This window comes from Bombus bifarius, unplaced genomic scaffold (genome assembly GCF_011952205.1).
Source record: "Bombus bifarius isolate JDL3187 unplaced genomic scaffold, Bbif_JDL3187 scf7180000008165, whole genome shotgun sequence".
Classification (NCBI taxonomy): domain Eukaryota; kingdom Metazoa; phylum Arthropoda; class Insecta; order Hymenoptera; family Apidae; genus Bombus; species Bombus bifarius.
The window spans coordinates 1,263,857-1,281,622 of NW_022884487.1; the positions used below are offsets into that span (position 1 = coordinate 1,263,857).

At 39.6% G+C, this 17,766-nt stretch overlaps 1 protein-coding gene and 1 long non-coding RNA gene across 5 annotated transcripts in view; one reads left to right on the plus strand and one right to left on the minus strand.

The window, feature by feature from the left end:
• LOC117208945 (dorsal-ventral patterning protein Sog) overlaps positions 1-17,766 on the minus strand; it is an 86,660-nt gene that overhangs the window by 41,859 nt on the left and 27,035 nt on the right. The window lies entirely within an intron of this gene.
• LOC117208958 lies at positions 2,667-5,711 on the plus strand. Its single transcript, XR_004487803.1, has 4 exons — positions 2,667-2,827; positions 2,919-3,150; positions 3,511-3,705; positions 3,797-5,711. It is a non-coding gene; the product is annotated as an uncharacterized LOC117208958 (long non-coding RNA).

The following is a 17,766-nucleotide window of genomic DNA, read 5'->3' on the forward strand; positions in this document are numbered from 1 at the left end:
TTTTCCTTATTTTTCTATGGTTCTCTACCAATCATAAATAAGATATTATAGTATGGTCATTTTAAGAAATATTCATGGTATAAATATGAATAAATTATATAGTTTGCGCGTAAGCTCGCATATACTTGTACGTATATGAGCACAGTTGAGAACTGCGTGAGTGAGATACATAATGTGTCATGTCGGTTTTCAATGATGATTTTCCTAACGAACCGCGAAATTAAAGGATTCTCAGAGGCATCGCGGCCGTCGTGCACGATCACTCACCGTTACCACCCGCTCCACGCACAACCGTGAAGAGAAATCGAGCGGGAACCGTACGAAGAATCGGTGTGCGCGCGCAACTGCAGCGTTCTGCTGATCCTTGCGTGCTTCCAGAATTTCTAGCGTTCGGATAACTTAATCTCGAGGAGTGTCTCCGGTTTCATGGAAACGCAATCTTCCTAACCTAACACACTTACGCACCTTCATTCTACCAACCTGTTATTTATTGAGCCGTTGCGAATTGAAATTCTGTATAAGTCGAAAATTGAATTTTTTAAAGTTTATTAGAACACAAGATACCGTTGATCTATAGAGGTTAGGAATGATGTATAACAGATCAGTACAGGATAAACGTACTAGCAAATATTATTCACATTTCATCTTACTCTGTTTATTTTTTAACCATACACTTGCTATTCATTCGAACCACCGTACTCGTTGCACCCACGCATCACATCGGCCGTGAATCACATCGATTCCGTGCATTCACACGCACACAGAATCGCGAACCTAACGTACGATATCCGGTGCTCGTCGCGTACATCGACGCTCGTCGTTCTCGCCCTCGTTCGCGGAATGAGACACGGCGAAATTTTAAATTCGCTCTCGCTTTCTCGCCGTCTTCTTCGAAACCCTCACGATGAAAATATTTCCAGTAAACCAAAAAGAACAGCTATCGCTGTACTCGGCTGCGTGATAACTTTCAACTAGCTATCGGAGTTTCTCTCGTCCGAAAAAGAAAAGACGAAAAGAGAAAGAAGATAAGAAGATTCGTGAAAAAATAAACTTTTCTGGAGGAAAATTTTGAATATTCTATTCTCAATTTGAAGAAACGAGTGCGTATATGAACAGATATTCGTTACAAAATCACTTTTTCCATTTTGCGTAAACTTGTGCACAATTCGCGAGAATACACACTGATTCTTACACGAGAGATAAAATTGACAGTAGACACATGTACATACGTAGTTCAGGATCAGATCCAAATTACCTTTATTTAAATTATTTAAATTTAACATATCGCCACTAATAGATAGTACCGTCCTATTTTGACTCTCGAGGTTGTTACATATTTAAAACTTTCATAAACAATGCAAAACATAATTTTAAAGGAAGTGCATGTAAATTATAACTTGAAAACACAGACTCGATAAATCTCGTAATAATCTACATCACGATAGCGTAAGAGGCGAATGATGTGTATCGTGCGCGCGAATAACGCGTGCCAAATGGAAGGGGCCACGTAACCGGTCGGTGCACGACCAGAAACGATCTCGTAAAGAATACGACGATGCGGTAAGAAAGCGTTGAAACCATTCGTCAAGGGTCTCTCGCGTTTAGTCGAAACCTCGGTCGTCTGTCTCTCTCGATATGACCGAGCGTTATTGTAGAAGGGGCGAAGAGACAGGCAAAACGAAACGACCGCGAGAGGGCGACAAAAAACGATCAAACGAGTAATGTCGCTCGCGTAATTCACTGTTTCGCTCGACGGAGTTCTGCGGGATCTGATGGAGATGAGAATGAGATAGAAAACAACGGTTGTATCACCATATAGTGTTTTAAAATGTTTAATTACGAAAAAGTCATTCAACACATAATTCATAGTTTGCAGATACAGTATTAGATGAATCACTCGGACATCACGCGTTTGGAAACTGACCATTTGTGGCTGCATCTACTTGAAAGTGAAAGTGTCATCAAATTTTTGCAATCTGTTCATTACAAAACTTAAATATGCAGCAACTACGAAGAGTATTTGTACAGATTCTTATTTTCCACTAAAGCGGTTTTTAATCAGATTCTATATTCCATTTTTGCTGTTCAGCAAATTTTTGCAGTCATATGAAAGTACTACTAAATGATGAAAAATTCAATATACTTGAAATTAATTAATTAGAATATATATGTAGCTGCTATAATAAAGACAATGTGCTGTACAAGTACTTTTTGTAGCCGCTCTATGTCTCTTTCTACAAAATTCATGATACATAAAACAAACGATTGCATATTTTACATGTAGGAGAATTACAAAAGAAGAGTCATCGACCGTTGAATGTTATTCTTTAAGACAGTAGAGATAACTAACCTCCGTGTCCATCATTATTACCTGTGTACCTATTTAAATAATTGTCGTAGGTAAATAACAAACTAATTAGTGGTACTTAAGAATATAGAAACTTAACGAAGCGAACAGTCGACCATACAAAATGATCAATATTATGATTATTGCAGCTGTTATCAAACAATGAGAACATCATGGTAGAGCAGAACGAGAAAACCACGGACACTATCGAAGTGTAAAGAGCTCTCGAAGACAGAAGAGGTAGAAGTATGGAACGAGACGAAAGAGGGAAGAGCAATACAGGGGAAGTGCAGGGAGCAACAAGAAGATGCGTTTGAAGAGCAAGCGGCCGAAACAGAAGAGGGGTGAGGAAGGAGGCGCGGGTGTTAGGGGAGAGTTGCTCGGTGTGCTGCCACACTCAGAATGGAGTCGAGTGCCAGAGAGTCGGTTGTCCGTGTATTTCAGGCGGCACGGGCCACTGCACTACCCCTACTACTTGTCGTACGTGCTATGTATATCGTACCTTTCATATAATGCACGCACCCGGAGACATGTTTTGTGGGACCCAATGGATAAATGCTCTGGCTTCTAGGCGCCGACACTCTGTTCTGGAATACTCGGCAGACACTAACGTATGTCCTCGGAATCCGCTTTTGAGCTTGCTATAAGGAACAAAGAAAAGGAAAAAGGAAGAAAGATGGAAGGAACGAATACCGTGCTATACCGTAAAACTATTTCCAGCGAAGCGCCGATCATGATAACTGATAAGGTTTGGGGAATGCAGCGGGAGAAGAAAACGACACCAATCTAGAATCTACTTTTCTGTAAGGGGAGATTTTTTTAAGGAGGAGCACTGTTACACAATATGGTTGTCGAGTTCTATCAAATATTTCTAAATGAAAATTTGTCAATTTTCTTGATAATGAATTTCTTTAAGTGATTTTTACTAAATTCTAAGGTATATAATTCATCTATCGTGTCTTCTGAATAAGTTTTGTAAAGAATTTTGGAAAGACATCATATATATATACAACACAGTTCGCCATAGTCTCACTGAAAAAATGTATAATATTTAGAGGGCACTTGCAACCTCGATCTCAACAATACGTACGTTGATAGATGGTAATTCTATTAAGTTAATACTATTAAGTCGTTAACGTTAACATACCGTTTCATGTATACAGGTTATATATACGTCAACTGTTGGTAGTTGTTACTCGCGGAGGCACCATTAACCCTTTCAGTGGACGCAATAGAGTGGTTACATTTCCGGAATGCCGAGGCTGTCTATCTTACCACGGAATTATTCCCGAATTACTTTCACAATTTATATACATAATAATTCTAATAACAGCCTCGTTCCTCTCTCTTCGCTAATAGTAAGTTGAATGTATGCCAAGTTACAAATAATGAGTCCTTAAAAATATACTAACCTCTTCAATAATAAAAGCATACATTAATAACTTTCAGAAAAAGGAATGCGATATAATTAGGATCAATTTTCAATTATTCATTTTATATAAAACAATATCTAATCTTGGCAACAAGTTGCAACAGTGTGCACCTTAATTGACGTCATTCAGAGCATACGCACGTGAGCAGAAGCAACCTCCAATTATAAGATAGATAATAAATGTTATAAACACAATTCAGGATTCAAATTGAGTAATTTAATTAACGAAGAACCGGTGACTGTATTCTGTTAACGATTTCACGAATGCTTCAGGTCTGAATCATCCGAGCTTGTTCGTAGGTCGATCAGAGTGTGAACGCGCGACGATAAATGCAGGCCAATCGCGGTTGAAATTGAGCGATTCAATTAATGAGGAGCTGTGGAAAGAGCAGGAGCAAGGTCTACGAAGAAAAAGCTAACCGGACGGCGGAAGGAATAAATAGCACGGCAAGGAAAGCAAAACGAAGCGATAGAACGCCTGCCAGATGTACAAATCAAACGTGCGATCGGGAATTCTTCGTAATTTCTTGCAAACGCGAAGCCAGTTTCGTGACTCGAAAATTACTCGGTCGACGTTGCTTCATGCTCTCTTCCCTGAAATTAAACGCGTCTCGCACGTCATTAACGTTCTCTTGCATAATCAGAATTAATTATCGATTATTTGCCAATTTTAAGCCAAAGTCTTGTCTTTAATTATAACATCTGCTCTACGGTAATCGAAATGCACTATTTTATATCATAAATAATCTGTATTTAAAAAGTTTATTAAGACTAGTGTCTTTTGAACTTAGAAGTTGAACAATGCCTTCTGTAAAGTAATCTATCCTAACCTCAATCAACTCTTCCACTCTCTGCAATTGTGCATAAGCAACACTATACTTTAAAATATTATTAGCTAGTAAAACAATAAATGTATATATTTACGGTAAAACTGACGCTAATTTTAGTGCATTATATATTCTTTGTAAGGAGATTAGAAGAGAAGTATTTCTATTGATACATTAGTAAAAGGATTACCAACGTCGACTGGGACTTCAATTACCAACATCTTAATTTCAATCATTAATTACAATCTAAACTATGAAAAACAAGATTCGAACTTTATTATGTGTACCATAAAGGCACCTCGCCACGCCTTTAAAATAATACACAAGAACAAAAGAAAAGTAGGTTAGAAAGTATGAAACGTAAAATGTCTGCATGCGTCAGAACTGACCTAACCTCCAACGCCTGAAGATTAATAACATCTCGCTAAAACTTCAATTTTATCAATGTTTTCATTTCAATTAATTTCAATAAATTACAATTCCAGAACTATTAAAATCAAGATTGTAGCGTTTCCATGTTTAGCATAAAGATACCGCAACCCCTGTAGAGGGTCCCCGTCGGGATTCAATCGTGTGTGCCATCACGTCGTGTACGTGCGCAGCGAAAAATTCAAAGACGCGGCACTCGGTCATTCACGCGACGGCACCACGATCGAGTCGAGGCAGAAAAGGAACGCGTCACGCAGGAGGCGGGAAATAGAGAAGTCACGAGCAGACAGAGAAAGAAGAGAGAGGCAGAGGCGCAGTTAGAGAGAGATGCCCCGACGACTCTTGGCCTCCCAGATGCGTAAAAGCGGGGCGCCGACTCGGGATTCCTCATAATTTCTTCCCCGTTGGGACGCAAACCGGCCTCGTCACTCATCGCGCTTTAAAGTCACTGTTAATACATACTCGCCTTCTCCTTTCCTCCGCGCACATCTGTCGCGCCACAGTTAAATAACTCGAATGATCGCGAAGGATTTAGCCGTCACGCGTTCCTCTCTCTTTATAGCGACTGTAAGAGCGTGCGCGCGCGCACACACACAAGAGACCACGAGTCGAGCGAACCAGGCGCGATGCAGCGTCGCTGTGTGCAAAAAGTCGGAAAGACGAACGGATCGTTACTTCTCCTTTCCCCTTCTATGTTTTGTTTGTAGTGTTGGGACCGATATACTCCATCGATACGTATCGATACCAACTTACGAACAACATTGTTGGCTCTGATCCTTTTGACTAATTTTGAACATTAAATGGACTGAACTGAAAAGACATTGAATTTCTTAAATTTTCATTATTTCGTCAAAAAAGATTGGAGAGTCAGATGATCCGAACTGGGAAAGTCACTGAACTGCGTACGCACTTATCTCAAAAGCCTACTTCAGACTGATCGAAGACAGTCCGCAATTTTGTAGGTCCACATCTAATTTGCCCATAGTCATTGCCTCTTCTATAATCGACCAATATGTACATATACGTAGCTACTTATCTCTGGGTTTGTATTTTATATCCGTTTATCTGCGGATTGTTCGCTGAGAACGTATGTAGATTGTCTGCGAGCAGTTGTCTGTCAGTTCGGACTAGACTAAACCTTACCAATACAATCACGATAGTCGGATTTGATTACAGTGATAATGTTAATGTTATACAGGGTAGTTAGTAACTGGTGATTCTACGCGAAAAAAGAAGTGGAAAATGTAGAATAAAATTTTTTTTTTTAATTTTTCCATCGAGACAACGATCTACAGTGAGATCCGTTATAACGAGACGCGATAAAGTGCACGCGTACCGAGCGAAAATTCAAAGTCGATTTTCTCGAAAACAAAGCCTCGAACGAAAAATTTGTATTCTATATTTTCGACTTCTTTTTTCGCGTAGAATCACCCCCTTTCAGCTTGTACCATCAGTTACCAACCACCCTGTATATAAGACACACTGTATATTTATACAGTGTATTTTCGTAAGCTACTGTAAATATCAAATTGCTTGAACATTACGGATATGTATCGTATCAGTCCCATCACTGTTTCTTCGACGTCGAAGCAACAGATGACGATGGACCCGTCATATACGCGTCGCAAAATCCATCAACAAATGACTACGGCGGTAACGAAGAATTACCGTGTGAGGTCGGTCAGTAAAAATACCAAAGATATTATTAAGTGACTCAGGGGAGTAAGTGGTATGTGAACCTCCGATGACCCTACGGTCGCCTGAAATTGATGGAAACAAACGAGCACGGGGTTACCGGCGTGATTACTCTTCTGATGTTATCTTTGCTGCGTTGTATTTTCGGACACGTGCGCCGCCGCTGTTAATTTCCTGTGCGATGAGATTATTATCATTCGTTACACAAACCATCGAGCAACCACCGCGCCCGTTACCATTTTTAGCGTATTATTTCAGAGGCAAAGTAATTAACAGGGCCCGACAATTGTTCGTTACTGGGTTCCGTTACAGACGAATTGTTAGCATGATTAAAGCGACTGCTTAAGGGTATGAAATTGCGTGGTACAAATGACGTAGAGAAACTGCACGAAAGAATGTATTTTTACAAGTAATACGGCAACATAATTTTTATTTCAAAAAGAATAGTGCAAGTATCGAAGGTTAGAAAATAATAGAAATTTAATATCTAGTACTATAGTATCCGACTAGAGTATTTCAAATTTATGGTCGTACTTTTATACCAGCCATACTTTTATTCTGCAGATCTTGTTGAAAATATAAATAGAAAGTCGTACATAACAAGAAGAAGAAGAAGAAATAGTACGGGCACGAGTGATGGGATGCAACGAAGAGGTTAAGTTTGATTTATACTGCCATATCCATTCACCGTATCGCTACACCATACAATTCTTGTTCGTTTTAAAAAACGATAAGAAAGAAGAAAATCTCTCAACTCTTGATACTCAGATTATAACCTCACCACGAACGGATCGTGAATGTAAATCATCGCTATGGATCGGCGGGAAGGCACGACAAACCATATTGAATCAAGCTTATACACGTCCGTGACTAGAGCATCATTGTAAATCAGGCTTTATCTCCCTACGGTATTGAGTAATCGATTGGACCGCAGAGTATCGTTGCGAATCAAGCCTTATTCCATTCGAATGGCAACGATTAATATTCGAATGGATTGAGATCGTACCACAAGCAGACTGTCAGTGTCAATCAGGCTTTGGAGACGGTCAATTGTGTGTCGCCCTATCAAGAACGAATAATTTGCATCGTACCAACGAAGTGGACCTTAACTAATTGTAAGCCTTACAACTCACGATTTCCATTTCTATACCTCATGCATTACAGGTCGCAATTCAAATCTCGTTCCGATCTAACGATGACTCGGTCGCTATTGAAAAATGGCGAATGATGGCGCCACTTTCGAAAGGACCAGAACCGTTTAGTCAAAAATACAGGTGTCTTGTCCAGTAAAAATTGAGCCACAGGAACAAGATATACGTCGAAGCAGAGGAAGAAATCATATTGTTATTTGATTTACAGATTCAACGTCTCCAAATTCGATCTTGAACTTTGCACAGAGTAATCAAATTTGTCGTATACAACAAGACGCCATCTGTACGTAATACGATAACGGCGATACGAGAAAATATCCTTTACTTTAGGTTCAACAAGAGAAAAGCTTATTGCGTCAACGAGGAGGTATTTAAGCACTAATAGAACAAACAACAAAATGAATTACGAGTACAATGAGTCTCTAACGAATAGATGCCCTCGTCAAGCTAACAATGTAAGCACACGATAAATTCAATCGTCTAACATAGTTGTCGCTAATAACGAGTTAAATAGTCTGTCTGGAAATGTAGATCGCTTAAAAATTCTTCCTCGCCAAATTTCCTGAATTATTCGGCAAATTAACTTAGCTTCGCTCAGATATTCAACCGACTCGTATAACTTAACCCTAACTCTAGGGTGCAACGTAACAATCGTACGAGGCGGTAAATAGACGAACGCGTCGATGGTATATTATACGCGGAGACGATATATTCCATCGTGCACGCCTACGTGATGTCATGCGCGCGTCAGAAATGCCGACCTTGCGGCTGCAGCTCAAGTCAGTGCACGCGTAATGCGATGCATTTGTATTGGCCAAGCCTTTCGGCCGATCCCACCATCGGTTTGCGCTGATAAGCATACCTACGCCTCGCAAACTTATATGCATGGCTGATCGTATGCCTGGTATGTAGGTATATGTGCGAAGTAACCGTACGAGGAATCGTCATTTCTCGCTGATCGCCAATGTTATTGAATGCGATGTCGGGTGCAGAATGGATGAAATCGAAAGAGATTTTTAAGTTGACATCTTAAGAATCTTTAAGCCAAGGTCCTTTCACTGATTTCTATTGATACACGATATTTAATTTATTTATGAAGTATGAACCGGCGTTAGTATAGGTTATGGTTACACGATCCGAAATGGAAGGATACCAAACATAGAGCATGGATGGCTAAGTAGACATTTGAAAAATGGTGGATACTGCCGTTGCATGTTTTTCGCTTTCATAGAGGGAATACAAGGTGTCCCAGGAGAATGACTATAAAGAATGTAGTAATCTGTAAATAGTAGTCTTGGTAGCGATTGGCTTTGACTGAACAGGGACATTTAGGTCATTGGTAAATCGCCATATCGACGCAAACAGAATTAATTTGAAGGAAAAAAAGTAAACGAGTGAACATCTTCTGCACAATGCTATTATCGTAGCTGTGAATCATAGTTGCGAATCTAACGATGTTTGAAGGAAACAAAATTGAAACGAAACCACCTTTGAACTGAGTGATCTATTTAAATAAGAGCAGAAGATTATGGTGACTATTTTTAGCATGCCAATGTGACTGATCTTTCTAAACATATCTTAAGTTCTGCGGCGCTACGACACACCAGTGGAGATCACTTTTCGCGTTGCCAGTCTGCGACTGTCACAGATAACGTATTAAGTTAGCTTACGACTTTTACGTTTCCGGCGCCAAAAGGATTCTTGTTGCACGTGCTAGACTACGTTGGATTAAATAACGTGCGCGGAAATGCGTCGATGACACTATACGCAGTAGTTTATCGCATACTTGCAAGTGCCAAAGGAGAACGTTCTTAGTTTCACCGATTGTACAGGGTGTCGTTAAAATAAAGTTCAGTGTCCCTTGCAATAAAATGATTTTACATAAAACTGGAACGAAAATTTGCTCTAAAACGAATACGTCGATATCTCTGGATTATTCAAATCTTCCAAATCTTTTAAATAATTCGCATATCCATTCGCATGATCTCAATTATTGTCTCAGAAACAAAATTAACATCTTTGGCGGAAGTAAGGAAAATTTACTTCCAAGATAAATAGATAAATCTTTAGATTATTAGAATCCTTAAAACTCGGTCTTTTTAAATAATTGACTTTTATATAAATTATCGTTTAAGAAACCGATCGAAACTTCGACGAATTTTTGACGAGAGAAACATTTGCAGAAATTTTGTGAAATTTTCGCATGCGTATTATAGAAGATATTCGTCTTGACGTCTCTTCTTGGGCAGTTTTCACTATGACGAAATGAAAAGTTCGCCACGCACGGACATTGTATTGAATTAACAGTATTGGAAGAACGCCAGGCTTTAAGGCTGACTTAAATCAAATCTGTCCAACGGGTGATCCGCTGTCGGCGAGTGGCTCATTCGTACTGCTGTCAAGCTCACGCTGGCACGTGTCAATTCTCGAGCCAAGAAAACTGACCGATTGAGTCGCTTTTCCACCGTCCACTCCCCCGTTTCATTTGTTCGGTGTTCATGCAGGCCACCATATCTCGTCCGAGGGATGCTGATACACGAGCTAAAATCGGTGCCTGACTCAGACCAGAAGATCTCACCAAAGTTTATCCAGTTTCATGCGAATCCACAACAAACAACATACTTTGAAGACAACCGAAACTCGGTCGATAATATCATGGGTATTTTGTGCTGCATATCATATAGGTTAGTGGAGGAATATGTTTTATTGCTGCTCGACTATGTATCCCACATTCTAGTCTATATGAGACTGTTATAACATAGGTTAGTTAATCTATATCTATATACTATATCTATACAGTAGTATAGTACTATATCTATATACGTATCTAGGGAATAAAAGAGACAAATAAATAACTAAGAAACGAAGCAAATCTCTCTATCGCGATTCGTCGAGATTGTTCAACAATGTACGCCATGATAAAATATGAGTAATTAGTAAACGTCGTGTTTGATAGACCGTAATAAAAGGAATCGATATTTGCAATTTAAACGGAAAGAACGGAATAGCGTATGAATAAATTCTGCCATACTTTATAATTCCATGCCGCTTTGGTATTAATAGACACATTCGACAAATCAAATTATACGACCGCGCTAAACCAATACCCGTTCTATCGAATGAAATAAATATGAGTGCTACCGTACATCATTACTAACCGTTATGAAAACATGGAATTACTCGAATTTCTAGCTGTTAACACCAAAGTGTCTATTAATCAACTGTCAATTTGTACAGCGGAAAGAGGCAAAAAGAAAAAGAATATGTACGAGGGGGGAAAAAAACACGTGGTAATGACACATAATCGTTCCAGTTGCAGACTCGGCATAAGCTTATTGCTACGTGGCGGATAGATATTGGGTTAATGTGACAACGTTCAGTGGGTAGAACTTTTTTCCCGCCAGTGGAAAAACAACGCCTTGAGGCGTCGGGGAAAATTACTCTGAATTCGTTTCACAGTAGGAAACACCACGTCTGCGAGATGACAAGAAATCATTGGGCGATGCACAACGGCGGCTATGTAGTGGTAATAGTAGTTTTCCTCCTGTTTCTGTAGTAGGTTCAACGGCGCGAAGGCAGACGCGCTGGGAAACGCGACGATGAATAATACATTCCGCTCCGCGGCCTGAAGAACGTTCATCCAATTGAATTGGAACGGCAATCGATTGCTACCGAGAATTAGAAGAAGCTGCGAGAAATTCCGCCGAAGGATTCGTCTCTGGACGGTTCGCCGCTTTTCTGAACAAACTTTTCACAAATTCTCATCCGCGTCTTGGATTATGTAATTTTACTCTGAGATTTATAGTTATGGAAGATTATAGGTTTTTCTATACGAGTATTTGAAATTGACAGATTCGAAGATCTGATAATTTGAAATATAAAAATTTGACGCTTGATGTTTGAGAAATGTGGAAATCTAACGTTCGAAAGTTTGAAATTAGAAAATTGTAAAGTTTAAAAATTTGACAGTTCTAGTTTTAGAAACTACCTGATAGTTCAAAATTTTTAGTTCAAAATTCCTTAGCTTAATTAATATAGAAACTTTAAGTTAGAAAGTTTAAAAATTTGACAGTTCTAGTTTTAGAAACTACCTGATAGTTCAAAATTTTTAGTTCAAAATTTCTTAGCTTAATTAATATAGAAACTTTAAGTTAGAAAGTTTAAAAATTTGAGAGTTCTAGTTTTAGAAACTACCTAATAGTTCAAAATTTTTAGTTCAAAATTTCTTAGCTTAATTAATATAGAAACTTTAAGTTAGAAAGTTTAAAAATTTGACAGTTCTAGTTTTAGAAACTACCTAATAGTTCAAAATTTTTAGTTCAAAATTCCTTAGCTTAATTAATATAGAAACTTTAAGTTAGAAAGTTTAAAAATTTGACAGTTCTAGTTTTAGAAACTACCTGATAGTTCAAAATTTTTAGTTCAAAATTCCTTAGCTTAATTAATATAGAAACTTTAAGTTAGAAAGTTTAAAAATTTGACAGTTCTAGTTTTAGAAACTACCTAATAGTTCAAAATTTTTAGTTCAAAGTTTCTTAGCTTAATTAATATAGAAACATTCGATCCGATAGTCTACTATCTTGTGCAAATTTGTGTACTATAGAAAATATTGGTGAACGTGACAAATAATGGTGCGATATTTTCTGGTATTTTTCCTGGTGGAAAAATCGCAGAACGAATTCCAGGCGATCCGTGCACCAGCGCTCAGTCATGTATTAACGAAGTTACGCAGAATTCCACGGGAAAGCACATCGCTGCAGGCTTCGCTCTCAAGGTTCTAAGGAAGCCTGTTTGCTCAGAGTTCTGGTGATCTCGTTGCAGATGAAAGATAACTAACAGCCAATCCGAAGCAGCCGCTCATTTGAGTAACATTCAGCAGGTTCCGATAACATGGCTTTGATCATTAAGGCCTACCAAGAAACTATGATTTTGAACGTGATTTAACCATGTGTCACGATTCTGCTTCGGAAAACTACAACGCGCGACAGAGAACTCGGAAAACATCGTTCGAATGATGCAACAAGTGGAAGTGTTTAAACGATTCCCTTACGCACGATTCTCGGCGTATTTCGTAACGGTCATCTTTACGAAATTCGAAAACCAGAAATCCCATATTACCGACCTAGAATACCACGATGCTTATCGGGCCGTTTGAATAATTCAAAACGGTTCAATTTACACGAGGACACAAGCTACGGGAGAAGATTTGAAAAAAAAATCGCAAAATCTCGAAGCGTCGATATAGTCGAGGTAAGCAAAAAATCGGATTTTTACAGTCAGATCTGTTGCTTCTCCCGTAAGGGTATCGGTAATAAATCACGGGATCCCGTGAATAAAATCTGTAACCGGTTTCACGCGCGCGAGAACGTGAAAAAAAGAGGTAGGATCTGGCGATGATTCCTTTTGAACCGCCTTTGAACGGTCTAATAACAACGAATTAACGATGGGGGAGACGCGTCGGTAAATCGTAATCGCAGAATCGCGAGCGCGACAGATCGCCTCCAGATTCCACGGGTTTCCCGTGAGAACCGGACTTATGGAGCACGTGGGAACTATGAAGGCTAGGTTGCGCGCGCCGCTGACTTGGCAGGCGCCAACCCAGCGACGATCGAGAAGCCTCCTTGCGCAGCCTAGTGTCTTCCATCAAACGGGATTCATCTCTGTAAATCATCCATGACGCTCGTATTCGACTCACGTAATACACCCACTTAACGTTCAGGATATAAACTTTCGACTGGGGTTCGCATGCCGGTGCATTTTCACCTTGGCTCGTGGCCGTCGCTTTAAAACCCGCCAGGCACGTACGCGGCGTGCACCTACGAATAAAACAACGGGGAACGGCAAATGTCACGGTACAACCGGGAACTGGGGTCCTTCGTGAAAAAAATAGGTCGCCGTGATGGAATATGGTTTCTTTCCGTACTTGTGGTTACGGGATTCGAATTTGGATACTGGATTATTGCGCATGCGTATAAGACAGATGTAACTCGTTGCTTAATATATATGTATATTTTAATGAATTGACCTAAAAATTCGCAACAGCTATTGTATAATTTTATTAAGCAGTGGTTGATTAATACTGGCCATATTGTACGATTCAAATGTGTTATATCAAGTTATCCAGTTTAATGTGGTCTTTCTGATAGCAAAATATCACAGACTGAAACTTGGGTAAGGGATGATGAGATCAGAGAATTTAAAAGAAAAGTGGTATACTATATTCTGGCAACTATACGTGCGATGTACATATTAAAGAAATCAAATTATTTACAAATTAATTTAATACTTCAAGCGAAATAAAAAATCAATAGTTGGAATAATATCATGGTTTGATCATAGCGCAAACAATTTTTAAGCTAACACAGGTATACAGAAGATGGAGTAAAATAAAGAATGGCCGTTTAGAAATCGCTGAATTCACCGGCAACGTTCACAGAGTCGAGAAGGTGTAAGTGCCACGAAATGCGGCGAGCGTTGCAATGTAAGCAGGGGACAAAAAGGATAAAAAGAGGATGAAAAAAAGGCGAGACACATCGGACCAAAAGGGGCGAAGGGGAAGGAAGAATGAAAGAGGCAATCGAGAGTGGCTGGTTCACACGATCCAATCGCATCGAGACTTCTCGTCTTGCTTTCGATACTTCCCCTACTCTCCCCCTCCATTTGGAAGTCACGTCGATGGCGATGTATACTTTGTTTTTTTTCTCCCGTGACTTGTTACAGAAACACGACGAACACCAAGCAGAGAAACGGAAAGCCGGTGAAGCCTTTTTTTCAGAATCCCGATCGTACGATCGGTAAACTGCTCTCGACGGAAAGGATAAAAACGTTACGTTCGAACCGCGTGTAAACGAGTATAAAAGAAAAGGAACGATACACGGGACGATTTCGCTCCTGGTATGGGGTATTCGGAAAGGAATGACGTGACTTTCATGAAGATACCGCTTTAAACAAACAAAACCCAAGTATTTGTGTAGCAATGTATCCATGCGTCGATGATTATGGTAATACAGCTGGGAAGGAACAAAGTAGTATGTAGAAATGTAATGGTACCACTTTGTATTCCACTAGGCGAAATCCCCTATAGCGCACCCTGTCACGCTGAAATTTCCACGCTTCGGGAATAATTCGAATCACGCGAAATTATGCAACCATAGATTGCTGCACGTACATCTATTTATTTACGAGCCGGTTTCGTAAAAAGTCTGCGCAGGTTCTACAAATTCGTACTGGTTTAAAAAATTGGAAGAAAAAGAAAAAAAGTAAACCGCTTAACGGCATCGTGTTTCTACAATAAAATTCCGTCGCAGCGGACGACCGTTTCAACAGCAAACGACGGACCAAAAAAACTGTCCAATACGTAGACAGGCTAATGTAACGGTCTAGTTACCAATATAAACAAACCGCACGCTAGCAACTCTTTGTGCGTGTGTTCGTAACGCCAGAAGCACGAGCCTTCCAGGAACTTGACAGAATCCTTTGCAGGTGGGAGGGCAAAGTGTCACCTACGATGCAGTAAATATTATGTCCATTGCTTTTTCGTTCGACTTTTAGCACCTCCTAACCATATGCCACCCTTAGCGCGTTTTCCCTAGAATTCCCTAGCACCGAAATTGACTATGACCGGTTCAACTTCAAAAGCGATTGAGAAATTCGATTCCTTGCGACTTAAATCGTAATTTATCGCTGGTCATGTTCTGTTGTGTCAACGATGCTTTGGTTGTCACACATAGAATGTACGCCAAATAATAAAACGAAATCATGGTGCATTAAATTGGATTACTGTTTAGCGCCGGGGGACCTCAATTTGAGACATGCGTTTCATATTTTATGCTATGCTTTTACCAGTCAAACCGTGCATTCGATCCATTCTATGGTGAAAAAATTAGGGACCTATCTGCATACATAGTTTGTGACTTATACAATATAATATAAGGAGTATCTAGGAGCAAGTTCCCTTAGATCATGTTCACACAGTTGTAGACTAAAATGTAAGAGTTTCCTTGTAACTTATAACTTATAATAAATTTAATAATTATATTTTTCATGGTTAAATATTTAAGGAGGAATTTTCAAACTGATTTTTGTCAAAGAAACCTGTCCCTGAGTGATTCAGTAACGGAGACAGAAAGAGGAAGAACAAGGGGAAGCTGCAACCTCGGACGCTGGTCGCATGTTAAACTACTTAAGTAAACAAGACCTATTTTTCACACCCATCTGCTGTTAATACAGCGCGTTTCACGATTTCTCTCTCATTCACCATATCCAGACGCGTCCGACGATCACGCAGAGAAAGGCGAAGACCTTGAGGCAGACTGATAATTGTTGACCAATGTTTGCACCGGAATTACTCATTCACCAAACTTGAATATATTCTCTATACTCACTATATCCATCAGACCTCTCATAATTGATTTGAATAAAAATTTTTATGTACATATTGGATCATAAATTTTCATGAATGCAAAATTCTGATCGATTAATCAATTAATCGTTTCCTTGACGATTTAAACTAATCATCATCTTTCATATCAAACCAGCAGCTGCCCTAATACATATGAACAGGAGTGTACACATCTTTCATAGTGCAATGATATCCGAACCACGATACGTATTATACGTTCCTTTCTATCAATCGAAATCACACAGTACGAAAGGTAGATTACACCTAGTGACGCTGGTCATTTTTCCGTGCTATAGCAATACTAAATACGAGACGGTCGCCTACATAATAAATGATCATCAATAACTCACATGGGATTAAAGCCTACAATTTACATTGTTTCATTTGGTTACAATGTGCCTCGACACGATCATCCGTGAATATCAGTTCATGCCTGGTCTCGTTGCCGTTGAATATAAAACACGATGACAAAGACGCTGTCCGCAATTTCACCGACCGCATTGCCGACAGACGTCGCTCTCGTGCACTAAGAGCGAATTTTATCCCGGCATTTAGACGAAATTAACACATTCTTTCCTTACACGACCGCGTACGATACTTTCGCATGTATCTGCATACAATGTCAAACAGTTAACCGTCGGCGTCATTGTCGTCTCGACTCGTAATTAGATTCATCTGTTGCTTTACATGTCTATTTACTTGTCATCTCAGCTATACGCATGCTGTAGTGCATGGGCGTGCTCTGTCTGACCCCTAACTAATTATTCAATAATCAAACCTTCGATAAATATAACCTTGTTCTCTGTGGCATGAAATGAACAAGAAACCGAGTATGTACTTACATTACTCTCATTTCCTTATTTGTAGATACGATCGATTTCACTCCAAGAGTGAGCTTCCTACACTCAATTTCACTCACCAAACGAAATGAATGTACATATTATATTACATGCGTTGACAAAAATTGTACACGGTCCATACGTACATAAAATGTAACCCCTATGTGGCGCGTATGACTGCGCATGCGCGCGACTCGATGTATCGCGCATGCGCATTGTTTCACCCGTCATGTCTCTTCGTAATCGTTTTCATCGACCGACGCGACAGATTTTCACTCGAAAGAAAAAACATCTGCGATTCATTTTTGCATTCATTCATGTATATGTCGGAGATGAAAGGACATCGGGACCTTTCTTTAGAATGTTCGGAAAAACCCAATAATCCAGATGTTTACGACAACGACATTTAAACAATAAACGAAGAAATAGTTATACGGGCACTTAAGGTTTATGACGATGGGTTTAGGCTCGAGGTGAAGGGCAGTTCCACTTGCAGTTTTGGGGGAGTTCATGCAGATAAATTTGACTTGTACGTGAAGTTATACGTGTATCACATCGCATTCGTCACCCCGTGGACCGTGGATTCGTTATCGAACCTGAATTCGTTGTCATCAATATCTCGACCATCCTACCGCCGCTATTACT